The 23,009-nt window shown below is 44.1% G+C and overlaps 1 protein-coding gene and 1 pseudogene across 1 annotated transcript in view; both read left to right on the plus strand.

Moving 5' to 3' along the window:
• The window catches only part of LOC134927618 (collagen alpha-6(VI) chain-like), a 409,854-nt gene that overhangs the window by 341,676 nt on the left and 45,169 nt on the right, over positions 1–23,009 (plus strand). The gene's annotated exons all lie outside the window — the stretch shown is intronic.
• Positions 19,634–19,752, plus strand: LOC134930206 (5S ribosomal RNA; annotated as a pseudogene).

Raw genomic sequence — 23,009 nt, forward strand, 5'->3', positions numbered from 1 at the left:
TCTCGATTTGTTCCTGCTACTTTATTTTTGGCTTCTGTAACTTTTTCTTTATTATAGCCGGATGCTTCAAATCTGAGTTGCATTTCTTCTGCCTGTGCCGCGTATTTTTCTTCTTGGGTGCAATTCCTTTTGAGACGCCTAAATTGACCCCCAGGAATTGAACCCAACCAGTCTGGATGGTGGCAACTCTTTGCGTTAATATAGGCTCCGGAATCTGTGGGTTTTTTAAAATTCATAGTGTTTAACTTTCCATTCTCTATGTATACCGTCACATCCAGAAAATTAAAATTGCTGGTACTCTTCTCAAAAGTGAAAAAAATATTCAAGTCATTACTGTTAAGATATGTAAAAAATTCATCTAGCAAATTTTCTCCTCCTTTCCACACAAAGATCACATCGTCGATGTAACGTCTCCACAGCACCAGGTTCGCTCCGAAGGGACAGTGGTTCCAGATATTCTCCTCCTCCCACTGCCCCATAAAGATGTTAGCGTAACTCGGAGCGAACCTGGTACCCATCGCCGTGCCTACACATTGAAGATAAAAAGTGCCTTTAAAAGAGAAATAATTATTCTCTAAAATAAAATGCACCCCCTTGTGTATAAAATCCTGAAGGTCCTTTTCTAATCCGCTGTTATTGAGAGCCATTTGTATTGATTTCAGGCCTGCACTGTGCTCTATGATCGTATATAATGATCGAACATCTGCTGTGACCAATATCATTCCCTCTTCCCATTGTAAATCACTCATCAGCTTCAAGAAATCTCTTGTGTCTTTCAAGTGTGCCTTATTTTTCAAAACCAACGGTTGTAAGAAGTAATCAATAAACTCTGACAGGTTAGAGGTGATCGAACCTATCCCTGACACGATAGGGCGTCCTGGGGGTTTCACCGGGTCCTTATGTATCTTCGGTAAGACATATATTACTGGTATGGTAGGTTCTGTGATACATATAAACTTAATTTCTCTTTCTTTTAGAGTTCCTTTCTGATGATATTCTTCCACTAATTTTGTTAGGGCTTTTTGAATTTTTTCGGTGGGATCCGATCTCAATTTACAGTACGTATTCCCATCTCCTAGTTGTCTATGTACCTCATTTTCGTAGTCCTCCCTTGTCATAATGACCACCCCTCCCCCCTTATCGGTGGGTTTGATCACCAGATCTTCATTTGTACTCAAGTTCTTCAATGCTCTTCGTTCTTTAAACGTTAGGTTCGGCCTGGAAACTTTCGTTTCCATAGTTTGAATATCGTCCGACACCAATTTCAGGAAGGTTTCTATAAAATTACCCTTCACATGCAGTGGATTAAAAATAGATTTTGGTTTAAAAGGGGTATCTGTAACTGCTGGTAAACTTAATGGAGCACCATCTTCTTTCATTAAAAAGAATTTTTTAATGCAAATTTTTCGAACAAACGTGCAAATCTACAAATGTGCTGAATTTGTTTAACGGAAGTGCGAGTGCATATTTCAAGCCTTTTTCTAGGAGTGAGATCTCTTCTCTTGCCAGGATATGAGTACTTAGGTTGAAAATCTTAACTTTCGTTTCTAGGACGGGTATTCCTTCCGTGTTCCTGGGTAATTTTCCTCCTCCCCTATTTCTAATCCTTGTCTTTTTCTTCTTTGATTTTCTCTTTTTCTGTTTTCCCCCTCTAGTACCTCTCTTTCTTATCTTGGGTACCTCTGGTTTCTCCCTCTGGATAAAAAAGGAACCGGGGACTGTGGTTGTTCCTCCAGTAGTCTATATCTATTCTGTACACCAGTTCTGTTTGGGGTATTTCTTCTTCTTTCCTCTGCTCCGTTATAATTGTCATTTTTATTTCTAGACCAATCTCTCCTATTGATATGGTTCTTTGGTCTCCATTCCCTTTTATCCTCCTTAAAATCCCTTGATCTGTATTCTCTATATTGGGGTGTTCTCATTCTTTGATTATTATCCTGCCTTGAATAGTTCTTATAATTTTTATCCGGATAGCCTCTCCCCCAATTTGGTCCGCTCCTTTCCTGTTCAGGATAATTCGTTCCCCAGACACACACCCAATTATTTAACAAGAGGAGAACGAATTATCCTGAACAGGAAAGGAGCGGACCAAATTGGGGGAGAGGCTATCCGGATAAAAATTATAAGAACTATTCAAGGCAGGATAATAATCAAAGAATGAGAACACCCCAATATAGAGAATACAGATCAAGGGATTTTAAGGAGGATAAAAGGGAATGGAGACCAAAGAACCATATCAATAGGAGAGATTGGTCTAGAAATAAAAATGACAATTATAACGGAGCAGAGGAAAGAAGAAGAAATACCCCAAACAGAACTGGTGTACAGAATAGATATAGACTACTGGAGGAACAACCACAGTCCCCGGTTCCTTTTTTATCCAGAGGGAGAAACCAGAGGTACCCAAGATAAGAAAGAGAGGTACTAGAGGGGGAAAACAGAAAAAGAGAAAATCAAAGAAGAAAAAGACAAGGATTAGAAATAGGGGAGGAGGAAAATTACCCAGGAACACGGAAGGAATACCCGTCCTAGAAACGAAAGTTAAGATTTTCAACCTAAGTACTCATATCCTGGCAAGAGAAGAGATCTCACTCTTAGAAAAAGGCTTGAAATATGCACCCGCACTTCCGTTAAACAAATTCAGCACATTTGTAGATTTGCACAAGTTTGTTCGAAAAATTTGCATTAAAAAATTCTTTTTAATGAAAGAAGATGGTGCTCCATTAAGTTTACCAGCAGTTACAGATACCCCTTTTAAACCAAAATCTGTTTTTAATCCACTGCATGTGAAGGGTAATTTTATAGAAACCTTCCTGAAATTGGTGTCGGACGATATTCAAACTATGGAAACGAAAGTTTCCAGGCCGAACCTAACGTTTAAAGAACGAAGAGCATTGAAGAACTTGAGTACAAATGAAGATCTGGTGATCAAACCCACCGATAAGGGGGGAGGGGTGGTCATTATGACAAGGGAGGACTACGAAAATGAGGTACATAGACAACTAGGAGATGGGAATACGTACTGTAAATTGAGATCGGATCCCACCGAAAAAATTCAAAAAGCCCTAACAAAATTAGTGGAAGAATATCATCAGAAAGGAACTCTAAAAGAAAGAGAAATGAAGTTTATATGTATCACAGAACCTACCATACCAGTAATATATGTCTTACCGAAGATACATAAGGACCCGGTGAAACCCCCAGGACGCCCTATCGTGTCAGGGATAGGTTCGATCACCTCTAACCTGTCAGAGTTTATTGATTACTTCTTACAACCGTTGGTTTTGAAAAATAAGGCACACTTGAAAGACACAAGAGATTTCTTGAAGCTGATGAGTGATTTACAATGGGAAGAGGGAATGATATTGGTCACAGCAGATGTTCGATCATTATATACGATCATAGAGCACAGTGCAGGCCTGAAATCAATACAAATGGCTCTCAATAACAGCGGATTAGAAAAGGACCTTCAGGATTTTATACACAAGGGGGTGCATTTTATTTTAGAGAATAATTATTTCTCTTTTAAAGGCACTTTTTATCTTCAATGTGTAGGCACGGCGATGGGTACCAGGTTCGCTCCGAGTTACGCTAACATCTTTATGGGGCAGTGGGAGGAGGAGAATATCTGGAACCACTGTCCCTTCGGAGCGAACCTGGTGCTGTGGAGACGTTACATCGACGATGTGATCTTTGTGTGGAAAGGAGGAGAAAATTTGCTAGATGAATTTTTTACATATCTTAACAGTAATGACTTGAATATTTTTTTCACTTTTGAGAAGAGTACCAGCAATATTAATTTTCTGGATGTGACGGTATACGTAGAGAATGGAAAGTTAAACACTATGAATTTTAAAAAACCCACAGATTCCGGAGCCTATATTAACGCAAAGAGTTGCCACCATCCAGACTGGTTGGGTTCAATTCCTGGGGGTCAATTTAGGCGTCTCAAAAGGAATTGCACCCAAGAAGAAAAATACGCGGCACAGGCAGAAGAAATGCAACTCAGATTTGAAGCATCCGGCTATAATAAAGAAAAAGTTACAGAAGCCAAAAATAAAGTAGCAGGAACAAATCGAGAACTTCTGTTACAATCCAAGATTAGTGCTGAAAAGAAAACCAACTCCAATTTCGAATGGGCTTTTATAACTTCATACAATAGTCAGTATAGGAATATTGAAAAAACCCTAGTCAAACATTGGGGGATACTGAAAAAGGACCCGATAATTGGAGGACTGGTCCCAAATAAACCCAAGTGCATCTTTAGAAAAGCACCAAATTTAAAAACGAGTCTGGTCAAGAGTGCCCACCCTCTGAAAAAAGCCATGAGTACAATAAAATCAAAAGGTTTTTTTCGCTGTGGTCTCTGTTTAGGGTGTAGAGGTATCCAGTCGAAAACCAGCAAGATTACGGAAGTCACTATTAATAAACGTGACTGGAAAATAACGGATTTCATTACGTGCAATTCTTCGAATGTGGTTTATGCGATAGAATGCACGTGCGGCCTTTGGTATATAGGCCGCACCTCAAGAGCTTTAAAAATCCGTATCAGTGAGCATCTCAGAAACATTAGAAATGGCCTAAGTACACATGCATTATCTGAGCATTTCAGGACTGTCCACCAAAGTAGCACTTCAGCCATTAAACAGTTTTGTGGAATTAAACATGTAAAAGGAAACTGGAGATGTAAAAATATACCTGGTCAATTGGCGAAAAAAGAGATGCATATGATCTATGAATTCGGTACGCTAAAACCTGGGGGTATTAACTCCGATTTTGAGGTTAAATGGTTTTTATAAGCATATTTATGGTTTTTATAAAAATATCTTATAAAATATTTTATCCTGATTATTTTATTTCTGGCCCTTTATAATGAACTCCATAGATTTTAAGCACTATTAAAGTTTTTTTAAATTATTTATGAAATAATAGGTTATATAAGGTTCTATATGATTGATGACTCACTTTCTGTCTATTATTAAAACATTCTTCTTATACAAATGTAAACAATAGGAATTTATCTGTATGAACAAAGTTTTTTTTTTAAATATCTTTTTAAATACACATCGATTCTATTCAAATTATTAGAGGATTTTATAATAATGTAAGATGAGGTAATATGGTTGATAACTCACTTTTTGTTTATTGTCAAAACATTCTCTTAGGTAAATGTAAACAAAGAGTATGCACCATGGACGTCACCGGAAGTGACGTTACGGCTTTAACTAACTGAATCTAGGAACTATATTAAAAGGACATTTGATAGATTCTATTAGAACCACATGGTGAGAGATCTAAGTAAGAGTCTAATGTAACCACATGTGCTACCCGGCCGCGGATCGAGCAGTGGCGGACAGAGACACGGGTTTCCATAGCAACGGAAACCGGAAGTGACGCTACGCTGTGTAGCGCTGGAGGTTACATGGGAAAGTAACCAGGACTAAGCACTATGGCAACAAGCCCACCCCCGATAGCAACCGGAAGTGACGTTACGCCGCATAGTGTTGGAGGATACACTGGAAAGGAATACAGACAGGGCACTATGACAACAAGCCCGCCCCCTACAGAAATTCCAGACGAGGATTGGAGCTTCCATGACGATAGGGACGCCCACAGCAAAGGACCATGGGACTTGTAGTTTTTTTAAGTATAGGGTCCAGCTGGGCAATTAGGATTCCAATTGGTGTTGCATTTAAATAGCAGCCAGAATGAGGAGGTCAGCATTCAGACTTTTTTGAACCTTGACAAAGACCCCAGCTCGGGGTGGAAACGCGTCGGTTACCTTCTGACAAGCCTGAGGACGGACTTAAAGACCAGTATCCAGTAAGATCCATGTATGGTGGGATTATCCGGAAATCCCTATACCATCTCCCATGCACTTTTAGAACTGCCTAAAAACAGTTCTGAATGATCTGGTAATTAGTTTGTCATTCCTTGCTGCTTGCAGTTATTTGCACAAATACCTGACCTTTGATATTTTTAAATAAATGTGTGTCATATATGTATGCTATTAAAACGGTATTTCACTATATGCACTTTATATTTATTTATTTACATGATACTTCTAATACGAGTGATGGAAGCCTGTGAATAAGCATCAGCAAGAATAAGAAGCGCTAGTTAAGTCTCAGTCTCCATATTTTCTTATGTTGTGCACTTTGTTGGTGAGGGTTGAAGGAAACCTCTAGGAGTATTTGAGACAATACCAGCTGCTATAAGTATTGCGCACGAACTGTTCTCAAAATATTTTCTTAGTATCCCAATCAAAACAATGTATGGGGGATATAAGGAGACGGAAATCCAGGCTCTGGTTAGCGCCCTGAGGAAGCCTAAGGTGGAACGGCCGTGGGCTGCTTCCGGGTGGTGTTAGAACTCAAAGTTAAACAAAAGCTAATAATGTGTCTATAAGTGTAAATGTAAATGCAATTGTGTTGTCCTCCTCTGAGAAAAGCAACAGACTGTGATCGCCCCCTCTCACGATCTCCGCTGCCGGCAGCGGCTTCGTGAGTGAAGCCGTCAGACGGAGAGAGAGAGCAGGGAGTCCCGGCGTCAGCCCGCACACACGCTGAGCTCAGTGCGGCCAGCGGCTTTAAGACGGGCGGCCGGTTTTCAGTGTACACCAGCATCTTTTGTGATCACGGCCTATAAAGTTATATAGTGCTGTGATCACAATATATTAAATTTAAATACTATCCAGTAATAATCAGTACTATCAGACAAAATAATAAATGAATAGAAAATATACTGACACTGAGAGATTATAATGAAATAACAGGGTTATGCACGGTTGCTCAAAACACATGCAATCACTCAGATGGGATGGAAGTGTAATGGTGGATATATACAGGCTAATTGATTCATTAAATAGCTTATAAGATAATACACTAGATAAGTTGGGAAAGATATCCCTTGACTAACATAGAAAGGATGGTGTGTTAATCACAGATAACTGGGCAATATACAATAAAATCTAGCTAATAGTGGTTATTAAGGATAACTAGTGGAGGAAATATCTCCCCTACATGAAAGACTAAGTGACACATCCTTGTAATAGAGCCAGCAATGTTTATAAGCTACAATTTATAAGAACAGCAATAGTAGCTACATTGTATGAGAGCCAGCAATGTTTATAAGCTACAATTTATAAGAACAGCAATAGTAGCTACATTGTATGAGAGCACACTTGAAATTGTTGCTAAAGGACAAGCAACAATACTGGTAGCCTGTTATATTTACTAAAAAGCAGTTTATAGGACAACACCAATAAAAGACACGGATATCATGTTATAGGCAATATAGCCTTTATTGAGATAATACTTTGAGGGATCACCATTCGGAAATGAGTAGTTTTTATTATCACATTCTGCTTTTCTTATTCACACTATATTTTAATATTTCACCAATTCCTAAGAATTTTAATGTATATCCAATGAAGAATAGATATTTTAAGCAAACAACTAATGGTAGAGTGCGTCCAAGAAAATGCTTCTTTCTTCTTCTTTTTTCTTTGGTAGCCACACTACAGCCAGGCTCCTCAAACAACCCCCTCCATCCCATCACAGGGGGCATCCCAGCAGCACAGATAGCCTACTACCTCACAAGTCACATGGGATGCCTCACACTACTCAGGCAGACACAGCCACAGAAGATGACTCCGTATCACCATCATAGGCAGACCCCGCTCCTTCCTCTCCCATCGCGGTGGAATCAGAGGTTGCATCCTAGCGGCACAGGCACAGCCAGTCTCCTCCCCGTCCCCTTCCGCGCTCACCTCTCAGTCGGTCCGCATACTTCTGGCCGCACACAGGGGAATTTCACTGCAGCTACTTCACTGCCCGACGGCGCCCTCCTCTATCACGGTGCACGGTGCGGAATGGACTGGAGGGCTGGCGGGTGGGCAGGCGGGGACGGCTCTTACATTTGGTAAGGAACAAAAACCCAAGATGAGAGGGTGGACACCTGCGTTGGTGTCCCCCCCAAAGTAACCATTGCCCAATCACATCATTCTTAATGACAGGGGCGTGCTTTCATATGGGATGAAAGCAAGCCCCTGTCAAAGAGGCACTTATACTAGTGCCGCTTTCTTTGATTTTTTGAATGGGCTTCTACTGCCCGATGTTAGGCCCTGCCCACCAGTTCCTGTCCTTTACTATTGACAGCGGGAGGCACCACTCTCGGTGCCTCCAAAACACTATTAAAACTTTTTTTACAAAGCAAAAAATTATTAAAATAATATAGAGGCCAAAACAGATACTTATGACACAGAATATGTGTCATAAGTATCTTGTTTGTATTATTGTAATCATGAATTACAGGGGAGGCACTGCCTCCCCTGACTGCACGTCCCTGCAGGGACAGTACATTCTCAGAAGCTCTTTCCCCATATGCGATAATAGATATATCCTTGTGATATATTCAATTATTGCAGTCAAATTTATCACATCCCAACCACATGTGCCCCGTAGTGCAGGGGCGTTTTAAGAGAGGAGGAGGCCAGTGTTCAGCCTCCTTCATCGGGCCCCCTCCTCTCTGCCCGGAGCGCTGTAGAGTCTGAGCACTAGAGGGCTCAGACTCTACTGCGCATGCACAGATCTCCGGGAAAATGGCGCGGCGGCCATTTTGCCTGAGATTTCTCTACTGCGCATGCGCAGAACACCGTGAAAATGGCTGCTGGGCCATTTTCACTGTGTTCTAGCGGCGCTGCGGATGCCGGCGCTGGACTTCGGAGGGGTGAGTATTTTACAAATGGGTGCAGCGTGTGCGGTGGGGGCCCCCTCTGGACTCAGGGGCCCGTGTGCACCGCACACACTGCACCTATTATAGAAACGCCAGTGCCATAGTGTGGAGATGTAGTATAGCAGTGATATAGTGAATGTAGTGAAGGTATGTAGTGTAGGGAGGTAGTGCAGTGATGTACTCTGCCACCACACCACCCTGCCCATGCAGGAAGAAATTCTCTGTGGCGCTAATCATACCCACTGCACAACACACAATAGGCCCATTATAAATTTCCGCTCCAGGCCCATGTAGACCTTAATCTGGCACTGCTTGCAGGACAGCTAGCGGTATACTGTATATGTTGGTGAGACTCGGGTGAAGTAATTCCCAGTGGAGAGCGGCATCGCATATTATCTGCGTCCTGAAAGTCCGATGAGCTCATTTGCCAGTCTGCATTACCAAATAGACAAGACTGTGTACTGCATTGCTCTGTCTGCCTTTATTCAAAGCACCCTGTGAAGGAGAAACTTTTTAGAATTTTTTATACAATAAATTGTTTTATTTGGGTGAGATACTCTCTTGTGTCATATGTACTAGTACAAATCAGATTTGATTACTGTGTTGTAATCTGCGTGGATATATAATGTATATAGGGTCGGTCTGGCCCTCAGGGGTACAGGGGAAACCACCGGTAGGCCCCACTGCCTGGGGGGCCCACTCCTTCCTCTAGGGATCAGGTTCCAGACTGTGCACTTGTATTATACATGGTAGATATGTTGCATTACACTGCACTAGACTATTGTGTATTTCAAGCCTCCGTGGAGGCTGGCCACACCCACTTTGTAGGCTGACCACACCCCTAAGTATGGGCCCCTATCACTGCATTCCCCCGGTGGGCCCTTCATACCCCAGTCCGACACTGAATGTATAAGATTGGGATACAAGTTCAGTGTGGAGTGACAACAATATTTGTGGATATATACCTTTTGGAATACATAATTGTGCATTGTGGAGTGCCATTTATTAACTACAGTATACGGGATTAATGATATCCATATGATTGTATGAAACTAATGAGAACAGCACTGCGGACCTTCTTTTTGTACAAAATTTTGGGATTGTGTTTACTGTAGCAGAAAGGCTGATCTGCAATACTTAAACGAAGCAGCTGCAGCTAATTAGCGATCAAGCTTAGGGATTCCAAACCTTATTCAGAGATGGACGGAGGTCGCTGCATCCGCAGCAAGATCTGCGTACATTTGTCACATGGCGGGGGCCACCCAGCACAGGGCAATGCGTCCGCAATTTAATTGCAGATGCATCGATTTGTGGTTGGCCCCTACCTGCGCAGCCTAGCTGTGCTGGCAGGCGGTCTGGCGCCATTTTTTTGGGGGGAGTGGCTGTGTGTGACATCACGCAGCTGCCCTGAAAACGCTGCTGACACATCCCCATTTGGTCCGCCACACACCCACAAAACTGAAATAACGACCCTGAACGCCCTGACGCAAGGTGTAGTGTCCCGCACTGTGGTCGGTGCACGTGCGCAGCTCCCCTTAATGCAGCCGCTGCGTGTGAAAAAACTCTAAATAAACTACAGTTCCCAGCAGCCCTTGCTACCAGAAGTGTAGTTTATGTATGGTTTCTTCACGACAGAGAGATTGCGGCACCGGACAATTTCTCCAGTCACAGTGGGGGTTATTCCGAGTTGATCACTAGCTGCCGTTGTTCGCTGCGTAGCGATCAGTGAAAAAAATGGCTAATCTGCTCATGCGTATGCTCCTCAATGCGCACGCGCGTCGTACGGGTACGAAGTCCTTTGTGGTTTTGCACTGGTTCTAGCGACGATTCCAATCGCACAGCCGAACACAAGGAGATTGACAGGAAGAGGGCGTTTATGGGTGTCAACTGACCGTTTTCTGAGAGTGTTTGGAAAAACGCAGGCATGGCCGGGCGTTTGCTGGGCGGGTATCTGATGTCATTACCGTGTCACTCGTCGCAGCAATCATCGCACAGAATAAGTAACTACAGGGCTGGTCTTGTTCTGCACAAACTCTGTTTGCAGGCGCGCGGCTGCACAGGCGTTCGCACTTCTGCAAAGCGAAAATACTCTCCCCGGTGGGCGGCGATTATGCGTTTGCACGGCTGCTAAAAGTAGCGAGCGATCAACTCGGAAAGAGGGCCCGTGTCTTCTGCTTGCTGTGCTACAGATGTGGTTCTACCCCTTGGCCGCAGGTGGCACCACCGTGCAGCACCCCTCCTCTGCCGGCGCCCCTGGCGAGTGCCATCCTGGTCAAGGGGTAGATATGCCCCTGGGTAGTCCCTCTCGCTTCATGCCTTGCCAGATGGTGTGATTGGACTAGAACAAATATGACACCACCTTGTCTCCAGGCGTTCCCCTTCTTCCAGGCAGAGATAAGTGACAGTACATTGTATTATGGAGCAGTAGGTTGACACTGAGGACACAGACACTGCACACAGCCCAGCACATTACGGACCCGCACGGGAATACCTCAGCTCATGCTGCAGTAACTATGCATCAATAAACAAGTCAAACAAGGCAACATAGAAAAAAGATGCTACAGAATAGATGAAGCACCAAGTTACCAAACTGCGGTCAGGCACCAGATGAATAAATAATTTTTTTTTTTAGTAGGCAGACGTTTAGCCGACATTACCCCCCTGAAAATCCCAGTCAGTTGCCTAATGCACCAACGCCCGTTGCTGACATAATGGGGCATCAGCCAGAAGGTTCTCCTAAGCAATTGTTCATTTGGGATCAGCTAAAGGCCCAAACACACTAAACGAGTCCCCGCCGACGCCGATATTGGTGGTGGCGTGGACCCAGTGGGGTGCCAGCATCGGCAAGTGCATACACACTTGCTGATGCCAGCGGGGAAAGGAGCGACGGCGGGGGGAGCATCTGCAGCATCGCTGACATTAACGGGGACCTTCCTCATCTGTACATGTTCAGACGAGGGAGGGGGTCATTAACGATGCACGGGAGTGCGCATCGTTAACGACATTGGGCCTAATTCAGACCTGATGGCTGCTGTGCGTTTTCACACAGCAGCTGATCAGGTCTGAACTGCGCATGCGCCGCAGTGCGCCGGCACATGCCAGACAGCCGACGGCCGTCTCAGCACTGTGATCGCCTCTGCCTGATTGACAGGCAGAGGCGGTCGCTGGGCCAGAGGGGGCGGGCCAGTGGCATTTGGTTGTCATTTTAGGGGCGTGGTCTGGGCAATGCAGGCGTCTGCGTGACGTCACATGCAGCCACTATGACCCTCACAGCTACGAGTAGCTCCCTTCCAGTGTGCAGGAGCTGCGCCGGTAGGGAGCTACTCTTCAAGTACAAAAGCATCGCCGCTGTGCGATGTTTTCGTACTTTTGCGGCGGGGCAGGGCCAGGCATGCGGGGCGGACTAGCCCTGTGCTGGGCGTCTCCCCGCATGCCTGAGTAACTGATCGTAGCACGGCTACGATCAAGTCTGAATTAGGCCCATAGAGTTTACACACTGGACAAGATTGTGAAAGATCTCGCTGAGATCGGCCCTTCTGAGTAAGATCTTTCACTTTCTAGTCTAGTGTGCATGGGCCTTAAGAGAAGCGCTGGCGTTGGACGCACTGCCCCCATCTACTGGCCATGCCACAGTACTCCAGGGGGCAGGGATGCCAGAAGGAGAACATGAGAATGTGCCCGGGTGCTGTTCCAGGCATCCTACCAGCCAAAAGCACGGGCACAAACGGTATCACTCCCAGGTCCCTACACCCAGGATGACATCATTAATCGCTCACCCTCTCTCTACAGCCCTTGCTAAGAGTTCCCCATGTTATTCCTCTGTAGTATGGACTGGGACCAGTACATGCAGCAGAGTATAATACATACCACACCACTGTACATACTGAGTTAACACACTGTTCTGTTTTGTCTTCTTCAAAGTGATTCTCCCCTTAGCACATAACGTATTGGCTGCTATGTTGTTTTTAGGAACTAAATAAGTCATTATCTAATGGTTTGATTCTTGAAACTAAAATAAAAAAGTCAGAACTGTGATCCAACGCTCTTTCAGATGTTCTGGAAATTCGTGTGGACTCCCAGCGCATCTTATCAACAAAGAGGGCGCCTAGTAACCACTTCAAAGCATACTTCTCATCCTATAAAACATCATTGCAGTCTTGGGCAAACAGCTCATAGGCTGTTTTATAGGAGGTTCTTTATAAGGTTAATCTAGTGTTCAATCTGCAAAGCAGAAACGCTCACATTGTCAGGGTAACCCGTCTCATGCAATGCCTGGGAAATGGCTTTGGAACAAGTTTAACGACTATCTCCAATAAATGAAAACATCTCTGTAAAATATATATTTTGCCTTAGAATACTGTGTTGTACCAATAAAATCCCACCCAGACCCTTTACTATAAGTGGGAAGCTTTGTTCCGATTCCACTGTACATTGCTAAGCGTGGTATTACATTACGGGGGTCATTCCGAGTTGTACGCTCGCTAGCAGTATTTAGCAGCCGTGCAAACGCTATGCCGCCTCCCACTGGGAGTGTATTTTTGCTTAGCAGGAGTGCGAACAAAAGGATTGCAGAGCGGCTACAAAATAATTTTGTGCAGTTTCAGAGTAGCTTCAAACCTACTCAACGCTTGCGATCACTTCAGCCCATTCAGTTCCGGATTTGACGTCACAAACACGCCCTGCGTTCGCCCAGCCATGCCTGCGTTTTTCCAGGCACGCCTGCGTTTTTTCGAACACTCCCTGAAAACGGTCAGTTGCCACCCAGAAACGCCCACTTCATGTCAATTACTCTGCGGCAACCAGTGCAACTGAAAAGTATCGCTAGACCCTGTGTGAAACTACATCGGTCGTTGTAATAGTACATCGCGCGTACGCATGCGCAGAAGTGCCGTTTTTTAGCCTCATCGCTGCACAGCGAACGAATGCAGGTAGTGAACAACTCGGAATCACCACCTACCTTACTCACTTTTCCAGCAAAGAGGCGGCCTGCACAGCTTTACGTCTGACCTGCATCTATATTTGTCAAAGGACAACCCAATGTCAACAGGTTTCAAGTGAAATTTAAAAATGACAGATGTGCGTTTCGGTACTCCAGAAATCCGAATCCATCCTGTGTATCTGACCCGAACCAAAACCCAGTCTGGGGGCAGGATGTACTAAAAAAAAATGCGGTAAAACCCCTGAAAACGGGGGTTTTACCACTTTTTCAAATGTACTAAGACCCTACCGCCGTTTTTTCGCCGTCCAGGGTATTGCCATCTCTGGATGGCGATACCCTATAGAAGCCTATGGGCTTCTCATTGCCAACCACTGCAACCCGCCGCCCCCGCCAAAGAGCCTCCCCCTCGGCATACCTTCCTCCAGGCTGCCTTGGTACCGGAAGGTAGTCTCCTCTTCCCCCTAGCAACGCAGCCGGAGGTCCTTCCGGCTGCAGGGGGGGAGGGGAGGCGCCGGGGACAGCCTGCTGCTGCTTCCCGGCATGCGGGCAGTGTGGAGACCCCTGGGAGGTGACGGAGACCCCCCGCAGACCACCTCACAGGTATCGTGGGGGACCTCCGTCACCGCATTGCGATATTGACCGCATATGTTAGTACATATGCGATCAACATCACTGCGATAAGCGGCGAGGGGCGGCGATGTATCTTAATACATCCCGCCCCAGATCTCCCAAGGAGATCTAATTCGAACCGTGTCCTGCATACTTGCCTAATCTCCCGGAAGCTGTGGGAGGCTCCTGTTTTTTGAGGTAGCCCCCCGCACCCCTGGAAGAGTAGGCAGGTTTCCTGCATCCTGCTCGCATCCTAGTGGCAGGATGGAGAGATACTCTCCTGAGATCGCGGGTCCGTGGAGTGGGGAAGGGGTTAAAATGACGCAAATCGTGCCATTTTAGCCTTTTAGCCCCACCCCCTTCCCGCGAATGGCTCCATTTTCAGGATGTGGGTGGGGCTTGATAATGTCACAGCCCGCCCCGCCCCCTGAAGTCTCCTGCAGCATCTCCTCTCCGGGCTTCTCCCGGAGAGGAGACATTCAATGTAGGCAAGTATGGTGCCCTGGTAGGATCTTCCCGCAGTTCGGAATTTGGAGTTTGGATTGCAAAAATGACATGATTTTAGTTGTATGTGTTTATCGATTTTTATGGATTTTTATCAATGATTAGGGGGGGGGGGTTGATGATGAAGTGACTGCACTAGTCCTTTGTGAAATAATGATTGTTGCTAGCGTAATTCACTAATGTGCATATATCGAACAAATAATTAATTAATTAGGTTGGAAGGAATGCTCCAAAATTCATAGTTTCATTCAGTCCTTGTGGATGTAATGAGTCCAGTCTGAAGGTCCACTCACATTCCTTCCGCAAAAGGGTATTGGTCCAGTCTCCTCCTCGTATACCAAGTTTCACTTGCTCTAATCCACAAACTCTGAGTTCATCCCACCGACCTGAATGATTAGAGACAAAGTGTCGTGCTACAGAGGTAATTTGCTTCATTTTTTGTAGATCTTTGGTCGCATTACGAATAGATCCGACGTGTTCCAGAATTCTTTGCTTGAGGGCTCTGGTCGTCATGCCCACATATCTTTGTCCACAGTCGCATACAATGCAGTAGATCACTCCTTCCGTAGAGCAGTTAATGAAGTGCCTGAATTTAATATCTTTTCCATAGCGGTCCTGGATATGATCGGTCTTGAGAATATATTTACATGCTTTACAGTGACCACAAGGGTGTGTACCAGTCGTAGTCTGTGATCTTCCTCGGGATGGTAGGAAATGGCTGGACACCAGTCTATCTTTCAAGTTCCTCGATCTCCTCCAACTCATGGATACTTGTGGTCCAAGTTTTTCAGATAGGGTGGGGTCCAAATGGAGGATTCCCCAATGTTTTTGAATAGCTTGTTTGACCTGATGCCACTCTTGACAAAAGCCCCCTACAAATCTGATGATGTTATCATCTTGTTTCTTTTGTTTCTTTTCAAAAATTAAGTGCTCTCTCTGGATGGTCTGGATATTTCTGCTCGCTTTCTTGATAGAGGTATTGCTGTATCCTCTCTCACGTAATCTGTTCGAGAGGTCTTTGCTTTGTTCTGCAAAGTCCCGGTCGTTGGAGCAGTTCCTTCTTAGGCGTAGATATTCCCCCTTAAGGTATGTTCTCTATTGTGGGAGGAAAATGGGAGCTGGTTTGATGTAACAAAGTGTTGGATGATGTTTCCTTCCTATACAGTTTTGTTGAAAGCATTTCATTTCCATCTTTATAAATAAGAACATCCAGAAATGGGAGTTCATCTTGACTGATGTGATGGGTAAGGCGAATATTGAGGTTATTGTTGTTAAGATGTTCAATGAATAAAAGTAGCATCTGTACGTCACCTTCCCATATCATCAAAATATCATCGATGTACCTTACCCACATGATGATATTGGCTGTAAAAACATTGTTGCTGTCACTGAACACAAATTCACGTTCCCACCATCCTAAGAAGATATTAGCATACAGTACGTGGGGGCACAAACTGCCCCCATAGCTGTGCCCCTGGTCTGTAAAAAGAATCTGTTATTGAAAGTGAAAAGATTGTGACTGAGTATAAATTGAAGTAAGTCGGCTAGAAATAGATGAAATTTCTCCATACCTTCCATGTTCATGAAGTAGTTAACAGCTTCAAGTCCTCTATCATGGTCAATTGAAGTGTATAGTGCCTCAACGTCCAGAGAGACTAAATATTGATTTGTCTCTAATTTGACATCATGAATCTTGCGAAGAACGTCTGTGGTGTCCTGGACATAGGAAGGAAGGCCCAATACGTGGTGTCGTAGGTGTAAGTCGACAAAGATGCTAGCTTTTCAGTGAGTGATCCTATCCCCGATACGATCGGTCTGCCTGGTGGTTGCCTCATATTCTTATGTATCTTGGGGAGCATATAAAACGTGGGGATACTGGGATGTGCTGTCTGAAGATACTGATATTCCGAAGATGTTATAGTACCTTCCGCATGTGCATTAGTCAAGATCTTATTATATAATGTCTTGTAGTTTTCCATGGGGTTCAGTAATACTCTTTGATAGCACGTCTGGTCTTCAACTGTCGATATGCTTCCTGTATGTATTGTTCTCGGGGCCATATCACCACGTTCCCACCTTTGTCTGATGGTTTAATAATAACATCCTGCCATGATTCAATCTCTCTTAGGGCATTAAGTTCTTTCCTGGATAGATTGGAATTGTACAATCTTCTGGTTTTCCGAAGGTGTATATGATCAAATTCTTTTGATACTAGTTTGGTAAATATCTGTATCTCTGGGCTCGTCTGCTCCGTCAGAAAGAATGAAGATCTTTTCTTGCAGATAAACCTCGCGCTGACCTCCCATTGGGGATCTATAGTTGGTGTTGATTCTGATTCCAGTGCCTGTAAGGCCTCCAAGGCTTCCAGTTCTGGTCCTGACAGGTCTAATGTATTTATGTTGTCACTTGCTTCAGTCTGATTGGGTTGGGTACAACCAGTTTTAGAGGTAAATTTTCTATTATGAAACTTCGTGAGAAGTAACTTTCTACTAAATAGTCTTAAATCTTTTTCCCATTGGAATCTGTTGAATTTTTCAGTTGGAGAATAGGAAAGGCCTTTGCTCAAGACTTGGATTTGATCGTGATCTAAATTGTGTGCTGAAAGATTGATAATTTTGAGTTGTGAAGAGGTATCAGCTGGGGTTAAAGAGTCTGTGGTTACCTTCTGCGTGTATTCCATGGTGGTTGTCTCCTTGGTGGTAATTGGTCCCACTGTTGTTGTTGTCGTCCTCTTCCTCCTCTTGCGCCCCTTCCTTGTCTTTCGTTTGTTGGGTGCCTTGATCCCCTTCCCCTGGGGAGATCCCCTAAAAAAAAATAATAAAAAAAATTTCACAACAAATTTTTCTCACTCACATTTCTTCATACTTTTTCTTTATACACCTCATTAGCATCAAATATTCTTCCCATTATGCATTTTGCATTTTCAACAACCATAGCACCTCCACGTCCTCCAAAATATCACTTCTCACAGCACATCTCTTTCAAGCAGTCCATTATCTAGGGCATAACTCCCCCACTTTCCACATATTTTCTTTCTGTTCTTCCTTTCTTTCCTACACACACCTTCTTATTCCCACCAGCACACACTGCATGTCACACTCATACTACATTTTATTGCACTAATAGTTTTATATATCATCATCCAACATGGTTCACACTTTTTCCCACACTACTTATCTAATCAACTTTAATTACCACTTTTCAGTATACTTATTCGGACTAATTTACTTATTTTTAATTATACTGTTTGGGTTTTCAACCATAATTAAACCTCTGTAAGTGTATTTATCTACATGCAACTCTTTCGGGTTCTACAAAATTCAAACAGTATTTATTCTCTCTTTTAAGATATTCTAGAAGCAATGGGCAGGACATCTATTCAGGAATTACCTATTTCTGCAATTAACATGAACCTCACTCTCACTAAATGGTGTCAGACCTAATCTTGTTAGTAATTAACAGGTGCAGCCAATGAGTGGCTACCCGCTTAGATTTAAGCCAGGTCCGGACACACTATGTTCACGCTACCCGTGAACAAGCAACTGTGAAACGTACGTCGGGGAGGTGAACGCGGTCATGGTGAGTGCGCTCACGTGACCAGAGACCGGCAGGAGAGGAGACCGGGCGAGCCGCATAGACGCACAGCTCAGGAAGTCGGGTGGTCAGCGGCATACAGGGAGCAGGAGAAACACACCATTTGTTTACAAGTATTCTCTCCTATCTTGCACACCATTTGTCTCCCGTTCTCCAGCCACGCACAGATGTAATTTTAACACTAAGTGCACTGGTCTTTTCCGGCAAATTTGTGCCATTCACTAAAGGCATTATTTATTATATATGGAAACTATTGCTTTTCAGGTACTTTAGGTGTCTCAAAAAACACATGGTGACACTTTACAATTTGTGTCCTCATGTGGTTGACATAATATAATCAGGAGCAATCTGCTACTGATTAGGGTTTTGACAATTATATTACAGGTATTATCTTTGTCTTATCCCTTCATGCAGGTTTCAATACAGGCAAAAAACATTTGTGTATACCCTGGCTATTATAGCATAAATGACACCTGGCATGGATTTATGATACAAATTAAGACAGATACACTGTTGATACACTGTGGATACATGCAAAATTATTTTTAATTGAAAGCATATTGGCTCAATAATATTGTTATAAAGACAACACTTGGTATTTTAGGCACTATTGTGTTAGTTAGCCTCTTGTGGATAATAGAGATTGTGTCTCCCAAGATATATTTCCTATCCACCTTTTCCACTCCCCAAGTCTGTCTTTTAAGCTGATAAATCTGTATTTTTGGTCCATTTCCACTCCCTGCCCTATACTGTTTGTGATGGCATAAAGGGAGAAAAGTGGAAAGTTCTAGATCATTTCAGTTTCAGCTTTAATTATATTATATTACTTCAAACATATTCATGCTTTGATGTTAACCAATATGACTGTTACAAATAACCTTTTTTTCACTTAATATCGAACAGGGTGATCCAGTTAGCAACTGAGTCAGTTCTCTCCCGGATCCCATAACAGATATTTTGGCATGTCCTCAGTACAACAAGGGTTTGCTTATCTGCCTTACCCAACAAAAACCCATTCCTAATGATGTTGCACAGCACATAAAGCAATATACAGGCGGTTCCTGTTGGCAAAATTTATTGACCACATGATTTAAACCTCCGTATACCTATACATTTGGGTTACAACTTGGTGCAATGAAGGTCAAACATATGTTTCTCTTTCAAGAGATCATTTGTTCATTATAATAACCAGGTTTTTGGTTTGTCTCATAGCTGCATACCAGCTGTAGCCTTTTGCCTTATCAATTCCAAATCTACTACCATACCACACCGCGCATGCCCAATCTTGTCTGATCTTGGAAGCAATACGGTGTTGGGCCTGGTCAGTACTTAGGTGGTTGACCACTAAGGAATACCAGGTGTTGTAGGTTTTTTGACGGCACTACATCGGTTATTGCACTAACCTCATAAATTAATGCCTGGAGGGCCTAGCATTACTGCCTTCATTTTTCATCTATATATTCACAGTCTTAGTTTCAAATTGGTGGTTTACATTGTCTAACCACATTTTTAAACACAATATCATTCTTTTTGGTGTACTCATATCTTATTTAAAGATTATTAAAGGTTACGTTTTAATTACCTCATATTTACATCATTATTTACTATTTAAATCATAACTGTTTCCAAGAGCGAGTGCTCCCAACAAAGGTCACTTTTCTTTGTTTTTCTTCTTCTTAATACTTTCAAATTATACAGAGCAGCCGATTGGTTGCCATGTGCAACTTCTCCATTGGCTCACTTCTCCACACTTATCACTGCTTAGTACATTTCGCCTAAGTCCCAAATGCGATTATTGATAGACCCCCTTGGAATCTAGAGGTGTGTCGGTTTTTTATGGACGTCTGGGGGAACATCCAAAACTGGACAGCCCAATAACATGGAGTTCCATTAAAATAAATGTTAAACAAACAGGAAAGTGGTTAGAGGTTGGCGGGCTCTGCGGGAGTAAAGAAGAAGCGATGCCTCGCAGCTGGTAAATTAGATGACAATGGCAGATAATAGCAGTGATGGGCCGGCTATTGTCTTACACAATACACCCTCTGACTGAGACTGTCATTAGCCTCAGACCCTTCACAAGCACTGGTCTGGCTCAGCTCTGCTGTATGGCACGGCTAAGTGTCACTGTCCCTCTCTGCATACACATCATTTACTACTTACTGCGCAATTATTATCTATTGTACTGGCAGCGAGACACCTGATGATTCCTCCTCAGCTAATCCCACTCTACAGGAGATAACTGTCTGTATGACGGGAATCTTGTTAGACAAATAGATTTTCTCATCAATGCTTCACTGGCTAATGTGTCATTTCCTGCTTAATATTAGCCGAGGCCGGTCTCAGAGATTCATCTCTTTCCTTATTTTTCAAAAGCCAGAAATGAAAGATTGCAGACGCCTCTAATTGCGCACTCTTGAGCGGCTTCAGGGTGACAACAAAGAGCCGCAGTCATTACCATTACTATCAGTACCATGTCTGATCCTGACATACACTTGCTTTTAGGTTCTGGTTGAGGAACAGGATTCTGTCTTTTATATTAAGAAACCTTAACGTGAGTAGGTGGGGAGATTATTAAATAGAAGGTCACTAGTGCCCCCCAGTGGCTAAGGTTGTAATGTAGGGGCCAGGGGAGACCGGGCAATGAGGAACTCCTTAAGATACACTAATTTAGAGTTGGAGGTATGCAGTGGTGGATCTGCCATCCCTGTGTGGGGGGGGGGGGGTGCGATTGATATGAGGCCCAATGTTGATTGGACCTCCTCAATGCTAGACCACCCCCCTAAGGACTCCACTGTAATCTCCTGAGCATGACTGGGGTTGGTGCATGTGCAATGAGGCATGGGCACAGGATTCACCGTGCTTGTGTCAATTCCAGGCATGCCAGAGGGGCAAAGCAGGGCGGGCTTAGGGGTCAGTGTTATGCACACCAGTGCCTGCAGGAATGTACTGGTGTCTGAACTGTTATGCACACCAGTGCCTGCAGGAATGTACTGGTATCTGAACTGATAGGGATGCAAAACAAATGAACTCACAGACAGACTGGGGAATATGACATTACGTACACAGAAGGTGATAGGGTAACAAAATAAACACAAAGTGAACAGAGAAGCCCAGAGGCTAAGAAACTGGGTGTCTCCCTAGTATTAGGAATGCTCAGATGGGAAAAGCAAGATGTTGTGTTTTAATACGTAGAGAACCCGAAATGCTGTTGCTAAGGGCAACAGCAAAACCCTAAAGGGTTACCAACGGGTGTGGCAGTAAACTCCTTGGTCAGAGATGGAATGATAGACACAAGGAGAGTCTCAACAATCCTAATCCTCACTTGCAGTGCACAGGTTCAGCTTACTGCCACTAAACTGACACCTGAACTCCTTGCACAGTGAGAATGGATTAAGGCAGGCAAGTCTGAGAATACAGCCGCAAACTTGCTAAGTTCACAGAGTAGCAAAAGAACCCCAGCAAGTTAAACGACTGACTCCAGTCTTACTGCTAGGTCTGGATTGGCAGAGTGTAGTACCAAATCCCCAGGCCTATTTGCAGTAAGCAACAACAAATACAAAGCTACACAGTACTGGCTAACTTTCAGGAACTAACTAACCAACAAAGATTCAGCAGCATCTGCTTAACCTGAGAAGAGGGTTTATAAAGCAGGTGCTGTCCACGCCCCACTCAGACCTCACAGACTTTGAGCACAAAAACCAGCACCGGATCCCCTGCCGTGCACAGAGCCTGTAACCACTGCACAGCAAAAGACCTGAACCGGAGTATCAGCTGTGCTCAGGTTACTCCACTAGCACTTGTCTCCCGGTTGCCATGACGACGTGGCAGCACAGGGCAGGAGACCCTAACAGTACCCCCCTCTGACGAGGGGTCAAAGAACCCCTACCACCGGGTTTATCGGGGAACTGCGAGAAGAAAGAGCGTATCAGTCTGGGGGCATGAAGATCACAACTGCGCAACCACGACCGCTCCTCCGGGCCATACCCCTTCCAGTGAACCAAAAATGACAGCTGACCCCGAACCATCTTGGAGTCCAGAATCCTTTCAACAACAAACTCCCTCTGGCCACGTATCAGAAGAGGGGAAGGTCTTCCACTGGAAGAAGGATTACTAATCGCCCGTTTTAAAAGGGAACAATGAAATGTTTTATTGATACCCAAAGAACGGGGCAGATCTACCTGAAATGCCACCGGATTGATAACCCTGGTGATCTTATAAGGGCCGATGAACCGGGGGCCTAACTTATGAGATGGCTGTCTCAACTTCAAATTCTTGGTAGACAACCAGACGAAGTCTCCTAATTTGAAGCTGCAGGGTCTTTTCCGCTTATCAAAAACCCTTTTGGTCACTAATGACACAGACACAAGGGCTTTCTTCACTTTCCTCCAAATACCTCTAAGGACCGAAACCACAGAGGAACCACCAGGCGTGGAGTCCAGGGGGTCAAAAGAATTGGCCTTAGGATGATGCCCATACACACAAAGGAAGGGAGAGATCCCTGTAGCAGAGTGAGCCGCGTTGTTATAAGCAAACTCCGCCATGGACAGATGAGCAACCCAGTCAGTCTGACACTTGGAGACATAACACCTGAGGAACTGCTCCAAGGACTGGTTCACCCTTTCAGTCT

The sequence above is a fragment of the Pseudophryne corroboree genome, chromosome 5, assembly GCF_028390025.1.
Source record: "Pseudophryne corroboree isolate aPseCor3 chromosome 5, aPseCor3.hap2, whole genome shotgun sequence".
Taxonomy (NCBI): Eukaryota; Metazoa; Chordata; class Amphibia; order Anura; family Myobatrachidae; genus Pseudophryne; species Pseudophryne corroboree.